This window comes from Pseudorca crassidens, chromosome 13 (genome assembly GCF_039906515.1).
Source record: "Pseudorca crassidens isolate mPseCra1 chromosome 13, mPseCra1.hap1, whole genome shotgun sequence".
In the NCBI taxonomy this organism is placed as follows: Eukaryota; Metazoa; Chordata; class Mammalia; order Artiodactyla; family Delphinidae; genus Pseudorca; species Pseudorca crassidens.
Genome location: NC_090308.1, coordinates 72,384,280 through 72,404,673, shown reverse-complemented (window position 1 = coordinate 72,404,673; position 20,394 = coordinate 72,384,280). Strand labels below are relative to the sequence as shown.

Below are 20,394 nucleotides of genomic sequence, written 5' to 3'. Positions count from 1 at the left end.
AGCCCAGCTGGAGCCAGGAAGCCCCTCTGTACTGAAGAGAACCGGGCTCTGAGCCCTCGTGTTCAGTGCAAACAAGTCAGGCAGTAACGGCTCCTACCAATGAACAGCCAACTATTTTCCATTCCCATTAAGAGAAAGTTAAACCTATACAGTGTCTCAAAAATTTGATCTTTTCTTTAATAAAAGCCACCGCCAAGAGCATACTCCTTTGAACCATCACTTCTCAAAGCAAAATGACTTTGAATTGCATGGACTTTGAGAGGAATTTATTTCCATGGTTGTTTTTAATTTAGGGAGAAAAAGAAAAGGAAAAGAGAGACAAAAGAAAGTGCATGGGTAGCAACAGAATAAGGATAAGTGTATCTAGACATTTTCATTCAGCAGCTGAAATCCTGCTTAGAAATCCTGCTTACAATGTCTGTTTAGTGGTAGGGCTATTCAGCCTCTCATCCATTCAACAAATATTTATTAAGGGCCAACACCCTGTCAAGAGTCATGCTGGAAATGGAGAAATCACAAGGACCTAATAGATCTAAGTGCAGGGCATCTGGAAGTGGAAAGCACAGAGGACTTCCCTGAGGTGACAGACAATAGTTTACTGCATGCCACCTGGAGGGGGAGGACACGGCAGATGGGAGGCAAGAGAGTAGTGTTCCAGGAACAGAAAGCCACTCGGTGAGCCTGTAGGGCTGAGTGTGGGAAGAGGGTGCAGTGACAAAGCAGGCTGGAGGGAAAGGAAAGGCCATCTTAGGAGTTTAGCTGTATCTCAAAGGTGATGGGAGCTATTGGAAATATCAAGAATGTGTTACATGAGCTGATCCACATTTAGAAAATAGTCAATCCGCAATAGCTCTTAAACATAAGAGATGCCCAGTTAAAACTCAGAGATACTGATTTTCACCTGTCAAATGAGCAAAAAGCAAAGTTTTGAGCACAGTAGAGAATCGGGCATTTTACCCTTATTTCTGGCTGGAGTAATAACGATTCAGCAACATATATTAAAATTACAAACACATCTACCTTGGACCCAGCAATCCCAATTCTCAGAATCTATCCTGCAGTTACTGTCACACCAGTATGGAGTGACATATTCATATTCATTCATTGCAGCATTGTTTGTAAGAGCAAAATATCAAAAACTAGTAAATGTCCATTAAAAGCAGGCTGGCTAAATACATTTTATTAGCTCGATATGATGGACACCTTGCCCTTTAAAAATAAATAAATAAATAAACTTCCTTATATGGAAAGGTTACCAAGGTACATTGCATATTTTAAAAGGAAGTATAAAACAGTGTGCCTGGCATAGCATCTTTATGTGGAAGGAGATATTAAAAGATATATTAATATGTTTTTTTGAATATATATGCTGTATCTCTGGAATAACACATGGTAGATTACTTCCCATGATTGTGTAAAAGGAAACTGGGTAGGTGGAGGTGGGGCTAGGGGGGATCGTTTCCAATGAGTGCCATCTTCCGACTTGGACCAAAGAGTTTCATGGAGTGATGTGGGCAGAACTCAAAGTGTAGTTGAGGATGGGATTCATGAGCAGTGATGGACATGAGACCACTTTCAAGACGTCTGGTTGTGGAAGGGGAGAGCGATAGGGCAGGGTGGGGGTAAAGGAGCAACGTCAGATCAAGAAAAGTCTCTTTTGAACTGGGAAACAGACATGAGCTTGTTGTCAAATACAGCCACAGAGACAAAAGGATGAAAATTTTAAAGACGGAGATATTGACAAAGTGAGACAAGGGTGGAAACGAAAGTATTGCAGATTTCCAAAGAAGACTTAAAACTGTAAGTCCAAGGATTATATCATTTGTTTTTTTCTCTACTTTTCTATCTACCCTCTGTTGCCTTTAGAACAGTTTTTTGAGCGTGAGTCCCCCATTCTCCTTGCTTGGCCCTGCAGTAAACCTTTCTCTGCTCAACAAAACAGAACAAAAGACAAAACAAAACAAAAAACAGTGGTTTGTACCAAGCAGGACTCATTAAATGTTTATTTACCATCTGATGTCACGGTGCCTGAGCTTGTATTGTGAAGGATCTCCCTTCACGGAACATCAGCTGCAAGATCAGAGCGGCACGCACCTACCTTAGAAAGTGTGCGCAGGCATCCTACCAGCACTACATCCCTCCCTGTCCCTGGAAGAGTAAAGAGTGTGGTCCCCCCCACCACTCCCTGGCCTCCACCATCAGCTCTGCCTAGAGCTCCTGGCTGCAGATGAATCCCACACCAAGGGCTGTGCGTCCAGCGGGTCCAGACCTACGCTCAATGTAAAAGCCAGGACCCACCCCACAAATTCCTTCCTAAGTTTTCAGTGTTTTTTATGTCCCAGCATTCCCACCCCCCTTTCTGGCATTTTCCAAGTGAAAAATTTGACTCACACTCCCCCTAGTGACAGCCCAGGAATTCTTTTCAATGATTAAACCACACCTCCTGTATAGCAAAGAGAAGCAGCCTGCCCTGGATGTGCACCTTTACCTCCCCAACCCCCAGTCCCACCCCCGACACATTTGCTGATGTTGTTTTCTGTGATTAGAAAGAAATAATTGGCCAGCTGAATATCTAGACCTTAGCAGATTAGAGGGAATGAGTTTCAGTCAGTGTCATGAAACATCACCAGATCTTCCTGGTTTTGTGAGTCAAAAATATTAGAAGCAGGAAGACGGCATGTAAAAAGGAGAAAAGAGGAACATAGAACATGCCACATGTGTCCAGGGCTGCACTGGTGATCCCGAAGCCAAAGCAGGATGACCACTGCCACACAGGCTCAATTTAAGAAGACAGAAACTCAAAAGGTTAATGCACTGAGGACATGTTAACCTGTGGGAGAGATGGCTTTAGGGAACAGTGAAAGCAGTGGTTAAATATTTGCTGGGCTAACCAGTGGAATATTAAACTTCCTTGTTCAGAACAACTCCCCATAAGTGGTTCTGAACCATTTGAGGGTCAGTTTGAGAACCAATGAATCTACACACTTTCTCTCCAGAATAATATATTTTCACATTTCAGAGTTATAGAAAAAAAAATTCATGGTTAATAAATGTAGAAACAGATGTTCAACCCCACTTAAAAACTCAGGCCAAAGTAACAGGGATATACTATTTTTTATCTGTCAATTTGGAAAAGATCAAACAATTTCTCGATGCTAAGTAGTATAGTCAAAGGCATGAGGAAACAGGCACCCTTGCACTATTGATGCAGTATTAGCTGGTGCCATCTTTTGTGGAAGAGGCTCCATATGTTAAGCAACTCCCCAGACCACAGCTTCGCTCCCCATCTCCAGGCCTATGAGTCTTCAGTGTATATCGCCCACCCAGTTCAGACCTCTCTTTGAGTTTTAAACATGAGTAATCGACTGTCTTCACTTGACTGTCTCAAAGGTTCTGCAAATCGAACATGTGCAAGACAGAACTCAAAACCCCCCATAAACATGGCCCCCTGATAGTGTTCCCTGCAGTGTATAGCACCCCCATTCATCTAGTTGTATTAGTCAGAAATCCCAGAGGCACCTGTGACATTTCCCTCTAAGTGCTTCTCCCCACTTCCATGTCACCACACCAGTTTATGTCATCATCCTGTCTCACCTGGATGACTGTAATAATCTCCTAACTTGAGTCCTAACAGCCGCTCTGTTCCACTGATGAGTTATCCTCATTGCAATCAGAGTAACCCTTTCAAAACTTAAGTCGAATCATGCCAAGCCCCCTGTTTAAAGTCCTGCAAATGATTTTAAGATAAAGACAAAAATCTTAAATGCAGCCTACCCCACTCTCTCCTTCGTTCTCACATGCCACCCTTCTTTCTCTTTCTTTAGAGCCACTTTTCTCTCCTGCCACAGGGATGGATATATACATATATATTTCTTCTTTATCAAATTATCTTCTCCCTCTCTTCACCTAGTTTAGTGCCACTCAGGACATAATCACAAGTCCCTAAGGAAGGCATTCCTGTCACCCCAGTTCAGCTCAGTTTTCTTTTGTTATTTTGTATGTGAAATCATAGAACCATGTCTTTTTGCTTTCTGGATTATAGCAATTTGTAATTATGCCCTAATCTATGTGATTGTTTTAGTTCTATCTTTTCCTGCTACTAGACTATAATCTTCATGACAGCAGAGACCTTGTCTTTCCCAAAGTGTACTGGTGTATCTTAAATAGCAAGAGGTAGGCACTGTGTGTGTGTGTGTGTGTGTGTGTATGTATGTTAGAAAATGCGAGGAAGAAAATACACAGAAATTTTAACAGTGGTTATTTATAGGTAATGACTTATGCATGACTTTTTCCCTTCCTTTATTTTCCTGTATTTTATATATTTTATATACTAGGTATGCATTTATTTATAACCAGATAAAAATCAATGTGTTATATTATGAAAACCTAATCAACTGAATTTCAGGGGAAATACCTGTCAGCCACCTATGTTAAATACGTGTGGACCATAAAGGCTTATCAGGAAAGGTAAGGAAAACTAACAGCATTAAAATGAGAGGCTAAAATGAAATTATAAAGTAACTAACCATGGGGTAAACAACAGAAGAGGTCTTTTCAAAAATCTGAATTAGTAGACATTTGGGAATGTTATTTTTATCATAACAAACTACTATGTAAAATAGAGCAATTAGAGAACAAGAAAGAGATTTATGTTATTAAAAATATATTTTCAAAAAGGCAGTGAAAGAACTGCATAATAAAATACACACAGCTGAAGTCAGTGAGCTGAAAGATAAATCAAGGCAATCTCCCAAAAGGGAGGAAATTTAAAGCAATGGAAAATATGAGAGAGAAGTTAAAAGACATGGCATATGACCAAAAGGTGTCTGAGAAAGAGATTACAGGGACTATGTAGAAGGAGGGGAAAAAAGAAAGAAAAGAAATGGTAGAAGAAAATTTCTCTGCACTAGAGACAAAAACAGATCATCAAATATGAAAGAGCCACCAACAACCAAGTGGAGGAGAAGGAATTTCAAGAGATAAACCTAGATACTTACTCTTAAAAAAATCAATTAATCAAAGATATAAAGAAAAACAGCTTCTAGTTGGGAATACAAATTATCTCAAAAAATAAGAATTTTCTGCAGCAATAAATAGAAAAGACAAAAATCCTTTCCCATGTGGAGCCCACATTCTAGTAAGAGGGAAACAGATAAGGAACAAGGTAAATAAGTGAAATATTTAGACTGTTAGATAGCTATCCAGCAAGGATAGGGAATATTGCAGGGTTGCAACTTTAAGTAGTTTTATCAGGGCAGCCTCACTGTGAAAGCAACATCTCCGTCAAGACCTGGAAGAGGTAAGGGATTAGCCATTCAGATGTCTGGGGTAGAGCATTGGGGGGTGGGGGAGGGCGGTGCTCATCATGTGCAAAGGCCCTGAGGCAAGAGCATGCTCATTGTGCTCTAGGACCACCAAGGAGGCCATTGTGGCTGGAGTAGAGTAAACAAGGAGAAGAGGTAATAGGAGACAAATTACATGGGACCTATGAGGCCATTGGTAAACATCAGTTTTTACTGAGTAAAATAGGAAGTTACTGAAGAGTTTCAGGCAGAGGGGGTGACATGATCTATCACTTGAGCTGATGTACTGGAAATAAACTGAAGGGGGTGAAGGGAAGATTCAGGGAAACAAAAGATGTATGAGAGAGGGTCAGACCAGGGTGGTAGCAGAGGAGGGGGTGGAAAGGGTTCATGTTCTAGGTACATTGTGGAGGTAAAGCTAACAGGACTCAAGTGTGACTCCAACATTTTTGACCTGAGAAACTAGCAGATAGAACTGCCATTGCCTCAGATGAAGAAGGCTGAAAGAAACAGACATGGAGGAGAAGACCAAGATTTCAGTTTTGAACATGTTGGGTTTGAAATTAGATATACATGTGGAGTTATAGAGAAGGAAGTTGGATAAACAAGTCTGGCTTCAGGAGAGGATACAAGAGAGAGAAAGAGAGCTATTTTTATATAATACATATATACGTATATAAACATACACATACATACATATGAATCATCAAGGTAGAAATGTTATTTAAAAACATGAGGCTGGATAAAGTTCCAAAGTGAGTAGAGATGGACAAAGGGAAGAGATCTAAGAACTGGGTTCTGGGATGTACTAACATTTAGAGGTCAGAGAGATGAGAAGAAAGGAGCAAACAAATCTGAGAAGTAGCAACCACAGAAATAGGCAGAAATTCAAGGGAGTGTCATGTCATGGAAGCCAAAAAAGAGAACATGTTTCAGGGAAGAAACAGTGATCAAAACTGCTGACAGGACAAATAAGTTGACCACTGGATTTGGCAACATGAATGTAATTAGTGATCTAGATAAGAGTGGTTCTGTGGAAACTTGGGAAGATATTGGCGGCAGTGAGTATTAGTCAATCTTTAGAGTTTTCTTACTAGACAAGCAAGGAAGACATAAAGGGTAGCTGGAGGAGAAAGTGAGGTCAGGAAAGAATTTTTTGTTGTTATGAAATATAACATCCTCTTTGAAGGCTCATGGGAAGATCCAGTAGAGAGGGGGAAATTTTTTTTATTAATTTTTATTGGAGTATAGTTGCTTTACAACGTTGTGTTGATTTCTGCTGTACAGCAAAGTGAATTAGCTATACGTATACATATATCTCAAGAGGGGGAAATTAAATTGATGAAGTAGGAATGAAAAGGGGAATTGCTGGAGCAGTGTGCTTGCATATGCAAAAGGGGATGGGATTGGAGGCAGAATGAGAGGAGCTGGGCTTGGCTCGGAGCAGGGAGAATTCAGATGAGACGTATAAAAGGAGCAAAGGTTACTTATGTGGATGGAGATGCGGGCAGTGAATAGATGCAGTGATGGGAGCTTGTGGAAGTCTTCAGGCTGTGATTGTCTCAGAACCATCTACTTGAGAATGAGGATAGAAGTAAGGAAAAGAGGAAAGAGTCGCATGTATGTATGACTAAGGAAAGACCAAAGCTAGAAAGAAAACCAATTTAACCTTGGTGCTTAAAATAATCTCCTTTAAGGAACTCAATTGGGAAGGTGTTTGTTTGTTTAAAAACTTGCATCTCCTTTTCTGTGGGTTTAATCACACTACATGCTTCCAAAGTGACACATTACATATACGGTGATATAGTGATATATATAGTAATATATATATATATATATATATACACACACACACACACAAATACATATATATAATTTAATATATATTAAATGTTATTTGCCAGTTTCAACATTTAGAAACCATCTATAGAAAATGAAAGACAATATAATTACAGAATATAATGGAAATATTATAACCCTTGACAGTGTAAAAACAGTATAATAAATAGAATCAGGACCAAGGGCATGAGGTGGAAATGGAAGTGTGCTAAAACTCTCCTCTGTGTGCAGTTAATAGGTGCTCTGTAGAATTTATATATTGAAATACAGCCCTAAAGACAAGTACCAGAAAAAAACTGCAAATAATAATATAACTAACACATTTAGGAAACAGAAGGAAAGATAGACGGGTTAAAGGTCTTTTAATTTCTCATAAATCACTGGGTTAATAGATATAATCTAAAGTTGATAAACCAAGAAATTAAAGTGTAATTTTAAACTAGAACAGTCAATTCCAAAAGAAGTAAAGAGCAATGTGACTACTTCTGGGGCACAGGATTAACTGGAGAGGAGGTGACGCGGGCAAGTTCTTTATATGGTTCAGGATCATTTGACTTACCTGTGCATGTCTATACATGTATTATTTTCAAAATGTTAAAAAAAATTTAATTTAAGAAGCTATGAATACTATTTTTGAATCAAGTTTTACCTCCAAAAGATTATATAATTAAGCACTTGGTGAAGTCTAGCTCCTTTCAGAATAACTTAACAGGTGCTCACGTTAACGTGCTAGCTTTCATCAAAGGCTGCTTTGAGTAACAACCATTTAAAAAAAAAAGTCCTTGTTTACTCTAGAACCTTTGTTGAGGACATAGATTATTATAAGACTCAGCATTACCGGAGCCTGTGCTCCGCAATGGGAGAGGCCACAACAGTGAGAGGCCCGCGTACCACAAAAAAAAAAAAAAAGACTCAGCATTACTGAGTCTTATATAGAGTCACTATATTACTGAGTCACTATGTAAAGTCCTTGAGTGAGTCTCTTTTAATCTCTGTGTGAAACAAAGCTTTGCCTCTGCTGAAGAACTGTTTTGTTTCCTCTTCTCTAAGAGAACCGTTAATTGGTTACATTCACCTTTTTGACCAAGGGTTGAACTTGAAGCCCTATCCTAGCAATTCTGTTACTCTGTAAGGGTGGCATATTTGTATTTTCCTTCCTCTTGGTCTTGGGTTTCTATTTCTGTTTTTATATGATCATTGAATTTTATGTATGTGTGATATAAGCTGTGATGTAAAATCATTTGTAAATTGAGATGGGGCATAAATAAGTAAATCAAGTTGGTTACGTAGCAAAATATACTACTTATGACAATTTATAAAATGTATAATCCTTCTACTTTCCCAAGCTGTCAAGTCTTACTCAAGATCTCCTTTTCCTATCACCTTAGGGGTTCTATCCGCCAAGTTGAGATGCATACCAGAATGTCCTCAAAGTTTCTCAAATAAACTGGGCAAAAGTTTCAAGGAGACATGCAAAAGGAAAATTTGAATACAATAAATGTAAATACCAAGTGTAAAGGAACATTTCCCAATAGTTAAAGGAGTCTGAAAATGGGAACGGGCTGCCCTAAACCCAGAAGTTGGTCCTCTCGTGGGACTCTAGACAGCTCTCTGATGGAGACAAGGGAGAACGTGCTCAGGTTCCCTCACCAGCAACACTGTCCAGTATCCTTGCCTCTGACAGTCTCAGTGTCAGAAAATGTCACTGGATAATATTGCAGATGCTCAAGGTGGGAGACTTGATGCCTAAGCCTCTCCGTCACCCCTTCCTGATCCCCAAGTTGAAGGCATGCATCCATCTCATTGCCTGTTAGCTCTGTCAGTCTTCAGCTGTCATGGAGGAAAGTCAGCTCCACCTAGAGCCTTGGTCTCTCAGGTGACAGTTTCTTTTTGGCCTTCACTTGTTACATGGATTAGTAAGATGTCTGCAAAGGACAAAGCGTGCTAAACCAGCAGCACTATGTGTAAAGAAATCTTAGGAAGCTACACAGAAAGTATGTACAACCTTAAAATTGGCACATGGTCCTCCATGAGCTCACCTCAATGTCCGATTCAGCTGCAGATCACGGACTTAATACGAATTCCAGCTGTTCTGCAAGCAAGCCCTGACAATCATCTAAGACTTAGACTGCTGGAAAAATTTATAATCTTCTATCTTCATAAATTTCTGAATCATACACAGTACCCATTTTTCTGTTATTTTAGGGGTTATACTTAGTTAAGCAGACATGGTTACTCAACGTAATAGATCAGAATCTTTTCTGAGGTTTTGAATGAATTGGGAAACACTCAAGGAAGAAATTTCAGAAGACTTAAATCATTTAAAGAAGCATACAGAGCAATGCCATAAAAGGTCATCGAACAGAGAGCAACTAGACCACCGGGGACTAATTCTCTGAGGGTGGAAACCGTAATGACTCATTCAGACCAAAAGGGGTTCCAGAGTCTGATGTCCACAATATCCACTCAGAGCTCGAATGCAACCCGGTCCTTGGGGAAGCCAAGGGAGGAAGAAAGAAAAGCTCTGAGACTGAGGGAGTGAGGGAAACTGAGGACTGAACTACTCATAAACTGACCACCAAACCCAGACACATCAAAACCTGTGATCAGACGGCATCAGAAAACTGCCATTTGTGAACTGCATCCTTTTCCATGGTTTTAACATTTTCATTTTCCTTAGTTCTATGTAGAAATGTCATGATAATAAATATCATGTGGTATCACTTATATGTGGGATCTAAAAAAATGATACAAATGAACTTATTTACAAAACAGAAATCGACTCACAGATGTAGAAAACAAACTTATGGTTACCAAAGGGGAAGGGGAGTTGGGATAAATTTGGAATTTGGGATTGACAGATACAGACTAATATATATATAAAATAGACAACAAGGATCTACTGTATAGCACAGGGAACTATATTCAATATCTTGTAATAACCTATAATGGAAAACAATCTGAAAAAGAATATATATGTATAGCTGAATCACTTTGCTATATACCTAAAACATTGTAAATCAACTATACTTCAACAAAAAGATAAAAAAAATTTAATATAATTTTTTATCTTTTTTAAAAATATAAAAAAGTGTCATGACAAAAAACTCAAAAATTATTGACATTGCTTAAATGATAAATTAGAAGGTGATTCTCCATTTTACAAAAGGATTCTTGGCTTCACAAAAGAAAAAGTCATAGCATTTTCAAAATGGCTACGTCCCTTTTTACACCTAAAATATGATATCATTTTGTATCAGTCAAGGTCCCAAAAGGAAACACCACAGTCAAATAATTTGCATAATTTATTATGCAAAATCTCTGTAACTCAAGGTTAGTTCATCTTTTTTTTTAACATCTTTATTGGAGTACAATTGCTTTACAATGGTGTGTTAGTTTCTGCTTTACAACAAAGTGAATCAGCTATACATATACATATATCCCCATATCTCCTCCCTCTTGTGTCTCTATCCCACCCCTCTAGGTGGTCACAAAGCACCGAGCTGATCTCCCTGTGCTATGGGGCTGCTTCCCACTAGCTATCTATTTTACATTTGGTAGTGTATATATGTCCATGCCACTCTCTCACTTTGTCCCAGCTTACCCTTCCCCCTCCCCATGTCCTCAAGTCATTCTCTACATTGGCGTCTTTATTCCTGGCCTGCCCCTAGGTTCTTCATAACCTTTTTTTTTTTCTAGATTCCATATATATGTGTTAGCATACAGTATTTGTTTCAGTTCATCATTAACTAAGGTCTTAACCTAAAATATGGTCGGTGCTGTGCTTGATGCTGGGGGAGATTCAGGAGTATAAGCTATTCCTTTCTTGAAGCAGCTTAAAGTTTAACAAAGCTTAATGTTTTGTTAGAAAGACAAGACATGCCTGTGAAGTAGCCTCAAGCACTAAAAGCAGAATTTGTTCGAAATTTTGGGGTGTGTTCTGCAAAAGCTTCAGGTGACTGCAGGAGCAATGACAGCTAAAATGGTCTAGGAGGACTTCATGGGAAAAGTAGGAAGTGTAATAAGTGTAGGACGGGAAAATTTCCCCAGATGGAGAGAAGAAATGGAAAGTATGCAAACTGGGAACAGGTATAGAGGCTAAGAAGGTAGTCAGCAGACAGAAAAAGTAATTTCCAGAATACAAGGCTTGTGCCTTTTTTTAAATGATGGGCCATATTTTAGATCTAAATAGATAGAAGCATTTTGAGGTGACAACCCCTTCCACCTCTGCTCACTCACATGGATCTCCCTCCAACAGTTCTGAAGACGGAGGGATGAAGATAGAAATTTATAAAGAAGTTAGATGATAGCTACTGGTAGTAAGTAGGACAAGACTTCACCTGTTGACTACACAGATGCAAAAAGCAGCCTCCCTTTTCACCAGTTACATTGTCTTCCTTTTTTCCACTAGCAACCACATCAACCCTGACGGCAGTTCACAGCAGTTTTCCTGGTGAACAGTTCATGAAGATTAACTTTAGAGGTTTTAAACTTGATTGCGTGTGAGTTGAAGAGACACTGGGTTTGAAAATCCATAAAATTGTTTTTCCATTATCCATGCCATCAATTTAATACTGATTACAATTTAGTACCAAGGAATTTTTTTTAAATCACATCATCGAAGCTGTCCCATTAAAAAACCCTCTGATGCTTCCCAGCCCTCAGTGCTCCCTGTAAAAATGTGAAGAAAACATTTTGACCTGGAAATCAGGAATACACAAGCCAAACTGATATGCAGACCAAGGTAGGGCAACAATATAATTTAGTCACTGTTTTCCTTTCTCCTTCCTTGACTCACTCACACACTTATTTTTTTTAAGTGGCTTTGCCAGTAAAGGGAAAGATGACCTAGAAATCATTTTGTGGTATTCCCAATTACTGACCTTCCTGAAAAAGGGAGTAGGTGGGAATACCACAAAATGCTTAAAGGAGCATCTAATTCTGAAGGCATTTAGTCCTCCCCAAACCAGAAGTTTCCCTGACTCATCGGGGTAAAGGTCAAACCTCTATCTTCCTTTCCATAGCAGATGTAGTCACATAGGAAACTGGTTGGAACTAAACACCCAGATAGGATAAAAATTTGGATATTTTATGTAGCAAGGTAAGATCTTGAATATTGATGAATTCTCATGCTTTGTTTTCTATGCTGAAATCTCTATGGTTTTTGATTCCCGTAGTTCTCAACCTGGCTACGCAAAAGAATCATCTGGCAACCTTTTTAAAAATGCTGACACCTGCACCTCACCCCAGGCCAATTAAACTGGAATCTCTGAGGCTGGAGCCCAGATGCTGTTAGAGGCACAAGTTTTCCAGGAGATTCCAAGGTTTAATCAGTGGTAATTACCTGTGTCCTCACTTGGCTTAAATGAGAATCACTTGGTCTGGGTTGGCGGGTGAAAATGAAAGTGTCCTTGTTTTGTGGCTGGAACAGAAAGCCAGGTGGGGTATTGGTAGAAGGATACCGGAGGTTGTGATTGGTCCCAGCAGAAAGGTAGAGACTCAGTCTACTTATAACCCTTGGACATCTGTACAATTTGAGACTGTCATGCACCACCATTCTTTTTATGTTTACTAGTTAGCATTCTATTCTCACAAACAGTTTTCTCATCTACCATACTTACCTAATTAGCTATTTGTTATCAGTTTGACCTCAGAGATGCTTAATTTATTCAATAGGTAATAATCCACTGATGCTCAAATTGTCCCAGATTTGGCTCAAAGTGGCTCCTGTGTCTTTGGGGACATGACCCCATCATTTCTGACTTTCTTACTTTCAGTTACCACAAGATGTTCCAGATTCATCTTGAACCCTTCCTGCCCCAACCCTGGACTCAGCCATTCAGCCATTTCTCCAAGCCACCTGTGTTCCTTTTAGTGAAAAATGATATTTAGAAACCAGGACCTGGAATCGAGGTTTGTTCACTGCAACTCTGGTGTCATCGCTTCTAAGGATAGATAAATAGGTAAATAGATAGATAGATAGATAGATATGCAGGCCACTCAAGATGACTGTTCTCTTGCTCTCTGTACACCCCCTATTCAACCAGTCCCAGCTTCACCCACAGGACTAGCCAATCCTCTTAATTATAGGGCTTAATTAGTAACTGCCTATAATGCTTGACCCCTGCCCCAGCCACTGGTTTCCCTGGTAACTGAGGAGCCAACCAGACATCAGTTCCCGCTATAAATGGTAGCCTCCTCCCTCCACTAGTAATGAAGATTGCTGCATGTTCTGCCTGCAGTCGGCCACTGCACACAGAGGGGCACCACTCCAGGACCTTCACTTCTGACATGTAAGATACCCTGTTCAGTAAATCGTGAGTGTCTCTGTCGCTGACTCCAAGCTCCTTCTTTGGTCTCAGGGCTGGGCAACTTCAAGGGTTGCAGGCTTATGGGTGGGGTGATCAGGAGTTTATATAAATTTCCTTAATTCCAATCCAACCCCACATCTAATTCTACCTTGCCTCCCTGTCCATATTTGTATCTCCCTTATTTCACAGCAAGACCTTGACTCCCGACACTCTCACTATGTTTGCTCACTTTCTCAGTCCTACAGTACAATCGTGTGAGTTTCAGAATTGCCATATTCACACCGCTATTTTAAAAAATCTTAAAAAGATTGGTTCCCACTTTTTTTTTTTTTGCCCTTAAAACTGAGGGTATATAAATCAAAGTAATGGGTTCATTATGATTATGTTATTTATTTGAAGTGCAGGTGGGCTCACTTGTTTCTGCTTACATTCAGTTTTAGGATATTTTTCTCCCATGTTGATTGATTTAAGCTTATTTGTTGAATATACAATATATTAGTATGAGTCCAAAAGTCAAAACTCTAAAGTACAATAGTATACTCAGAGAAGTTTCCCTCCCTCCTGTATCCCTTTTACTCCTTTCCCCCATACTCCACCCTTGAAGGTAAGCAATTCCATTCATTTCTACTTTATACTTCCTGTGTTCTCTTTTGCAAAAGCAAATACACATATTTTTATTTCCTTTTTTTAACCAAAAAGCAGCATACTATATGTATAATTTTGTATTAAGACTTTGTGAAGCGAAATTGGTTGTAATTGTTATCTTTGTTCTTCCGTATGTAAGGTGTTTTTTCATCTAGCTTCTTTAAGGTTATAATTTTCTTTACCTTTGACTTTCTGTAGTTTAAAAATCATATGCCTAGGTGTAGTCTTTGTGGTATTTATCCTGTTAGGTGTTTTCTAAACTTCTTAGATCTGTGGTTTGGTGTCTGACATTAACTTAAGGAATTTTCAGTCATTATTTTAAATATTCTGTTTTCTCTTCTCCTTCTAGTATTCCCATTACATGTTATACACGTTTTGCAGTTTTTGCACAGTTTTTGGATATTCTGCATTCTAGTCTTTATTCCCTTTGCTTTTTGGTTGTTGTGGGTTCTATTAATATATCCTCTAGCTCAGAGCTTCTTTCCTCAGCCATATCCAATCTACTAATAAGCCCATCAAAGGCATTCTTCATTTCTGTTACAGTGGGTTTTTTCTAACATTTCTTTTTGGCTCTTAGGATTTCCATCTCTCTACTTACGGAGCCCATCTGGTTTTGCATGCTGTCTACTTTGTCCATTGGAGAACTTAGCATATTAAATTTTAAATTAATTTCAGTTGAATCTTTAAAGTTTTAAATTCCTGGTCTGATAATTCCAACATCCCTGCTGTGTCTGGTTCTGATGCTTGCTCTGTCTCCTCAAGTTGTGTGTTTGGACTTCTGATGTTCCTTGCAATTTTTTGATAGCCAACAGTACGGACCAGGTAAGAGGAACTGCTGTGAATGAGCCTTCAGTAAAGTGATGATAAGTTGTAGGGAGGGGAAGAGTTCTATAGTCCTGTGATTAGGTCTCAGTCTTGTATGCTTATGCCTCTGGACTGTGAATTTCATAAGAGTTTCTCAGAACCACCCCCCCACCTCAGGTGGAACACAATGGCTAGAGCTACTAGAACTGGGTATTTCCCTTCTCCCTCCCCACCCCAGGTCAGTTAGCCTTTGATAATTCCCAGAAATTAGGCTCTGGTTAATCGGTTTCACCTGAGAGCAGGCCTTGTTAAGAAGAAAGTGCTCTGGTATATTGTAAAATGATTCCTTTTCCCCTGGCCTGCAGGAGGCTCAAGGGAGCTTTTCGCCAATATCTACTGTGGGAACCTGGTCAAGCTCCTGGAGGTGAATCTCACAATATTGTGGGAGCCCCTCATGACTGGGTCCCCCTAAGTTTTAACTCTGAGTTATCACACGGAGCTTCCAGCAATTCACCGGTTATAGGTCAGGTTTTCTACCTCAGCGCTGATTGCCTCACTGGTTTTCACACATGACTGTCTGCTCTGGGAAAGCTGTGATGCCTGTATTTACCTGTCTCTCCAAACTTGGGGGCAGCAGTTTGTCCTGTGTCCTCACCTCTTATGGATCCCCAAGTAGAGTTCTTGATTTTCCAATCTACTCAAGCTTATACTTCTTATTAGGATGAAGCCATGATTCCAAGCTCCTTGCATGCAGAGCCTGAAACCAGGAGTCTATTGTTACTTTTTTAATGTACCAATATATCTTTGAAATCACTCTATATCATAGAGATCTTTAATTTTTTAAAGCTGCACAGTATTCAATTATTTGTACCATATTTTATTCAACTTCCTGTGTTTGGGCATTTAGGTCATTTCCAGTACTTTGCAACTGTAAGTAATGGTGCAATGAATGACCTATTGTACATGCATTTTATTATTAGAGGTGTGTCTCATGAATATTGCCTGTCTGCATTCTGTGTCCCCCCAAAATTCACATGTTGTAATTCATGAGAATAGGACCCTTATGCATGGGACTTTTATTCTTAAAAAAAAAAAGAGCTCTATAGCCCCTTCCACCAAGTGAGGGTATGAGAAGTCCACCTTCACTCAGCCATGCTGGCACCTTGATCTTGGACTACCCATCTTCACCACTGTGAGAAAATAGAAATAAATCTCTATTTATAAGCCAGCCAGTCTGTGGTACTTTTTTGTAGCAGCCTTAACAGACTAAAATGGATACATTGCTAGAAGTGAGAGTGCTAGATTAAAGGGTAAACACATATGTACATGAGCTAGATATTGCCAAATTCCTCACCATAACAGTGTATAAAACTAACTGGTCTCCCACATACTTACTGTCAGAGTATAATATCAAGATTTAAAATTTTTGCCAATCTGATAAATGAGAAGTTGCTCAGTGGAGTTTTAATTTGCATTTCTTTTATTATGAATGGTTTAAATATCATTCTTGTGAATTGTCCAGGTTTTTTGCCCATATTTTCATAGTATTTGGTCTTTTAAAATTTTCTTTAATTGATATTTACATACACGTTAAACGCACAGACCTTGGTGCATACCTCAATGAGTTTTCACAAATAGGTACATCTGTATTATCACAACCCCAATAAAGACATGGAACATTTCTATCACAGAAAATGCTCCTTTCCAATGAATCCCCACATCCCATCAGCAAGAAATTTTGACTTAAATCATATTCTTTTTGATGTGATTTTACCATAAAATACCTAGGAATCAACCTATCTAAGGAGGCAAAAAGACCTGTACCCCTAAAACTGTAAGACACAAAGAAATTGAAGACAACACAAACAGATGGAAAGATACACTGTATTCTCGGACTGGAAGAATCAATATTGTTAAAATGACCATACTACCCAAAACAATCTAAAGATTCAATGCAGGGACTTTTCTGGTGGTGCAGTGGTTAAGAATCCACCTGCCAATGCAGGGGACACGGGTTCGATCCATGGTCCAGGAAGATCCCACATGCTGCGGAGCAACTGCGCCACAACTACTGAGCCTGCACTCTAGACCCCATGAGCCACAACTACTGAGCCCACATGCCACAACTACTGAAGCCGGCATGCCTAGAGCCCGTACTCTGCAACAAGAGAAGCCACCGCAATGAGAAGCCTGCACACCACAAGAAAGAGCAGCCTCCTCTCAACACAACTGGAGAAAGCCCACACGCAGCAATGAGGACCCAACGCAGCCAAAAAATAAGTAAATAAAAAATTTTAAAAAAGGTTCAGTGCAATCCTTATCAAAACACCAATGGCATTTTTCACAGAACTAAAACAAAAAATTTTAATTTGTATGGAAACAGAAAAGACCCCAAATAGCCCAAATAATCTTGAAAGAAAAACAGAGCTGGAGGAATCAGGCTCCCTGACTTCAGACTATACTACAAAGCTACAGTAATCAAAACAATATGGTACTGGCATAAAAACATAGATCAATGGAACAGGAAAGCCCAGAAATAAACCCAAATACTTAATTAATCTATGACAAGGGAGGCAAGAATATACGATGGAGAAAAGACAGTCTCTTCAATAAGTGGTGCTGGGAAAACTGGAAAGCTACATGTAACAGAATGAAATTAGAACAGAATGAAATTAGAACATTCTCTACACCATATACAAAAATAAACTCAAAATGGATTAAAGACCTAAATGTTAAGACTGGAAACTATAAAACTCTTAGAAGAAAACATAGGCAGAACACTCTTTGACATAAATCCAGCAATATTTTTTTGGATCTGTCTCCTAAAGTAAAGGAAATAAAAGCAAAAATAAACAAATGGAACCTAATTAAACTCAAAAGCTTTTGCACAACAAAGGAAACTATAAGCAAAATGAAGACAACCTACTGAATGGGAGAAAATATTTGAAAATGATATGACCAATAAGGGATTAATCTCCAAAATGTAAACAACTCATACAACTCAACATCAAACAAACAACCCAATTTAAAAATAGGCAGAAGAACTAAATAGACATTTTTCCAAAAAGGAAGTACATATGGCTGACAGGCACATGAAAAGATGCTCAACCTCACTAATCAGGGAAGTGCATATCAAAACCACAATGAGACATCACCTCACACCTGTCAGAATGGCCATCATCAAAAAGAACACAAATAACAAATGTTGGTAAGAATGTGGAGAAAAGGGAGCCCTCCTACACTGTTGGTGGGAATGTAAATTGCTGCAGCAACTGTGGAAAACGGTATGGAGGTTTCTCAAAAAACGAAAAATAGAACTACCATATGACCCAGCAACTTCGCTCCTGGGTACATATCAAAAACAAAGCAAAAAAAAGAAAAAAACACTCATTGGAAAAGATACATGCACGGCAATGTTCATAGCAGCATTATTTACAATTGCCAAGATATGGAAGCAACCTAAGTATTCATTGATGGATGAATGGATAAAGTTGTCTCTCTCTCTCTCTCACACACACACACACACACAATGAAATACTACTCAGCCATAAAAAAGAATGAAATTTTGCCATTTGTAGCAACATGGATGGACTTGGAGGGGCTAACTGAAATAAGTCAGAGAAAAACAAATACTGTATGATATCACATATATGTGGAATCTAAAAAATAAAACAAACTAGTAAATATAGCAAAAAAGAAGCAGACTCACAGATATAGAAAACTAGTGGTTACCAGTGGGGAGGGGAGGGCATAAACTATGGGGTGTAAGATAGGCCCAAGGATTTATTGTACAACACGGGGAACATAGCCAATATTTTATAATAACTGTAAATGGAAAGTAACCTTTAAAAATTGTATAAAAATTTTAAAAATTAAATCATATAGTACGTATGTTGCATATAAGTGCTGTTGCTCAAAACATTTTTGAGACGCATCTACATTGGTACAGCTACCATCTACATTGGTAGCTGGCCCTTGAACAATGCCAGGAGTTAAGGGTGCAGAACCTCTGTGCAGTTGAAAAGCCATGTATAACTTAATAGCCTGCCCTCAATGTATGGGGTTCCTCCATATCTGTGGTTCTGCACGTGATCCAATTAACTATGGATCCTGTAGTACTGTAGTATTTAGTAACAAAGAAAATCACATAGAAATGGACCTGTACAGTTCAAACCCATATTTCTCAAGGGTCAATTGTATAAGTCATTCATTCCTTTTATTTTTTAGTGCATGACTCACTAGCATTCATTGCATTCCCATTGTTGTGCAACCACCACTTCTATTTATATAGTTCTAAAACATTTTCATCACCCCAAAAGAAAACTCCATATCCATTAAATAGTCATTGCCTGTTCTCTCCTAACCCCAGCCCCTGACAACCACTAAGATGCATTCTATCTCTATAGATTTACTTATTCCGAACACTTCCTATAAATGAAATCATACAACATGTGCCCTTGTGTCTGATTTCATTAGCATGATTTTTGAGATTCATCTGCATTGTAGCATATATCAGTACTTCATTCCTTTGTGGCTGACTAATATTGCATTTCATATATGTATCACATTTTGTTTATCCGTTCATTGGTTGATGGACATTTGTTTCCACCTTTTTGCTCTTTTGAAGAGCACTGCTATGAGTATTTGTGTACAGGTATTTGAGTACCTGTTTCTATTTCTTCTGGGCATATACCTAGGAGTGAAATTGGTAGGATAATTCTGTGTTTTAACTTTTTGAGAAATCACCAAACTGCTTTCCACAGAGGCTGCATTATTTTACATTCACACTAGCAATGTACAAGAATTGCAGTTTTTCCACATCCTTGCCAACAAGTATTCATTCCTACTTACTGCTGTTAGCATTCCATTACATAAATATTACACAATTTGTTTATTCATTTTCTTAATGGATATGTGGGATATTTGGGTGTTATAAAGATACTCTGGACGTCCTTGGTCAAGTCTGTCTGTGGACATGTTTTCATTTTCTTTGATAAATATCTAAGAGTGGAAGTGCTGAGTCATAGGATATATGTATGTGTAACATTATAAAAAATTTCCAAAGTTCCCTGAAAAGGTTGTATCATTTTACAGTCCTGTTGGGAATGTATGATAGCTCTCAATGCTTCATACCATGGCCAACATTTAAGGCTGTCAGTATTTTTAATTTTGGCCATTCTAGTTGGTTTGGAATGTCACCCATGGTATTGCATTGTGGCTGTAAAATCTCTTTCCCCAAAGACAAACAGTATGGAGCACCTATTCTTCTACATAGGGGTCATTCGTATATCTTCTGTAAAGTGTCAGTTCAGGTTGTGTCCATTTTTAATGGGTTGCTTGACTGTTTGTTATCGATTTGTAAAAGTTCTTTACACTTAAGTATTTCTTGAATATACATATTGCGAAAATACTTTCCAGGTTGGTGGATTTCCTCTTCACGTGCTTTCTTTTTAGGTTACAAGTTGTTTTATTTGGGGATCTTAACTAAGGAC

The 20,394-nt window shown here is 38.8% G+C and overlaps 3 long non-coding RNA genes across 3 annotated transcripts in view; 2 read left to right on the top strand and 1 right to left on the bottom strand.

Annotated features, from left to right (window-relative positions):
* The window catches only part of LOC137205058 (uncharacterized), a 30,101-nt gene extending 20,780 nt beyond the window's left edge, over positions 1-9,321 (bottom strand). Inside the window, exon 1 of the long non-coding RNA XR_010933981.1 lies at positions 9,182-9,321. This is a non-coding gene — a long non-coding RNA (uncharacterized lncRNA). The remainder of the gene's footprint in view (positions 1-9,181) is intronic.
* LOC137205059 (uncharacterized) lies at positions 1,296-10,159 on the top strand. The gene is made up of 3 exons (XR_010933982.1): positions 1,296-1,800; positions 4,406-4,467; positions 8,531-10,159. It is a non-coding gene; the product is annotated as an uncharacterized lncRNA (long non-coding RNA).
* Positions 10,160-11,811: 1,652 nt separating this feature from the next.
* Positions 11,812-13,036, top strand: LOC137205061 (uncharacterized). The gene is made up of 3 exons (XR_010933983.1): positions 11,812-11,886; positions 12,320-12,478; positions 12,920-13,036. It is a non-coding gene; the product is annotated as an uncharacterized lncRNA (long non-coding RNA).
* Positions 13,037-20,394: the final 7,358 nt, after the last annotated feature.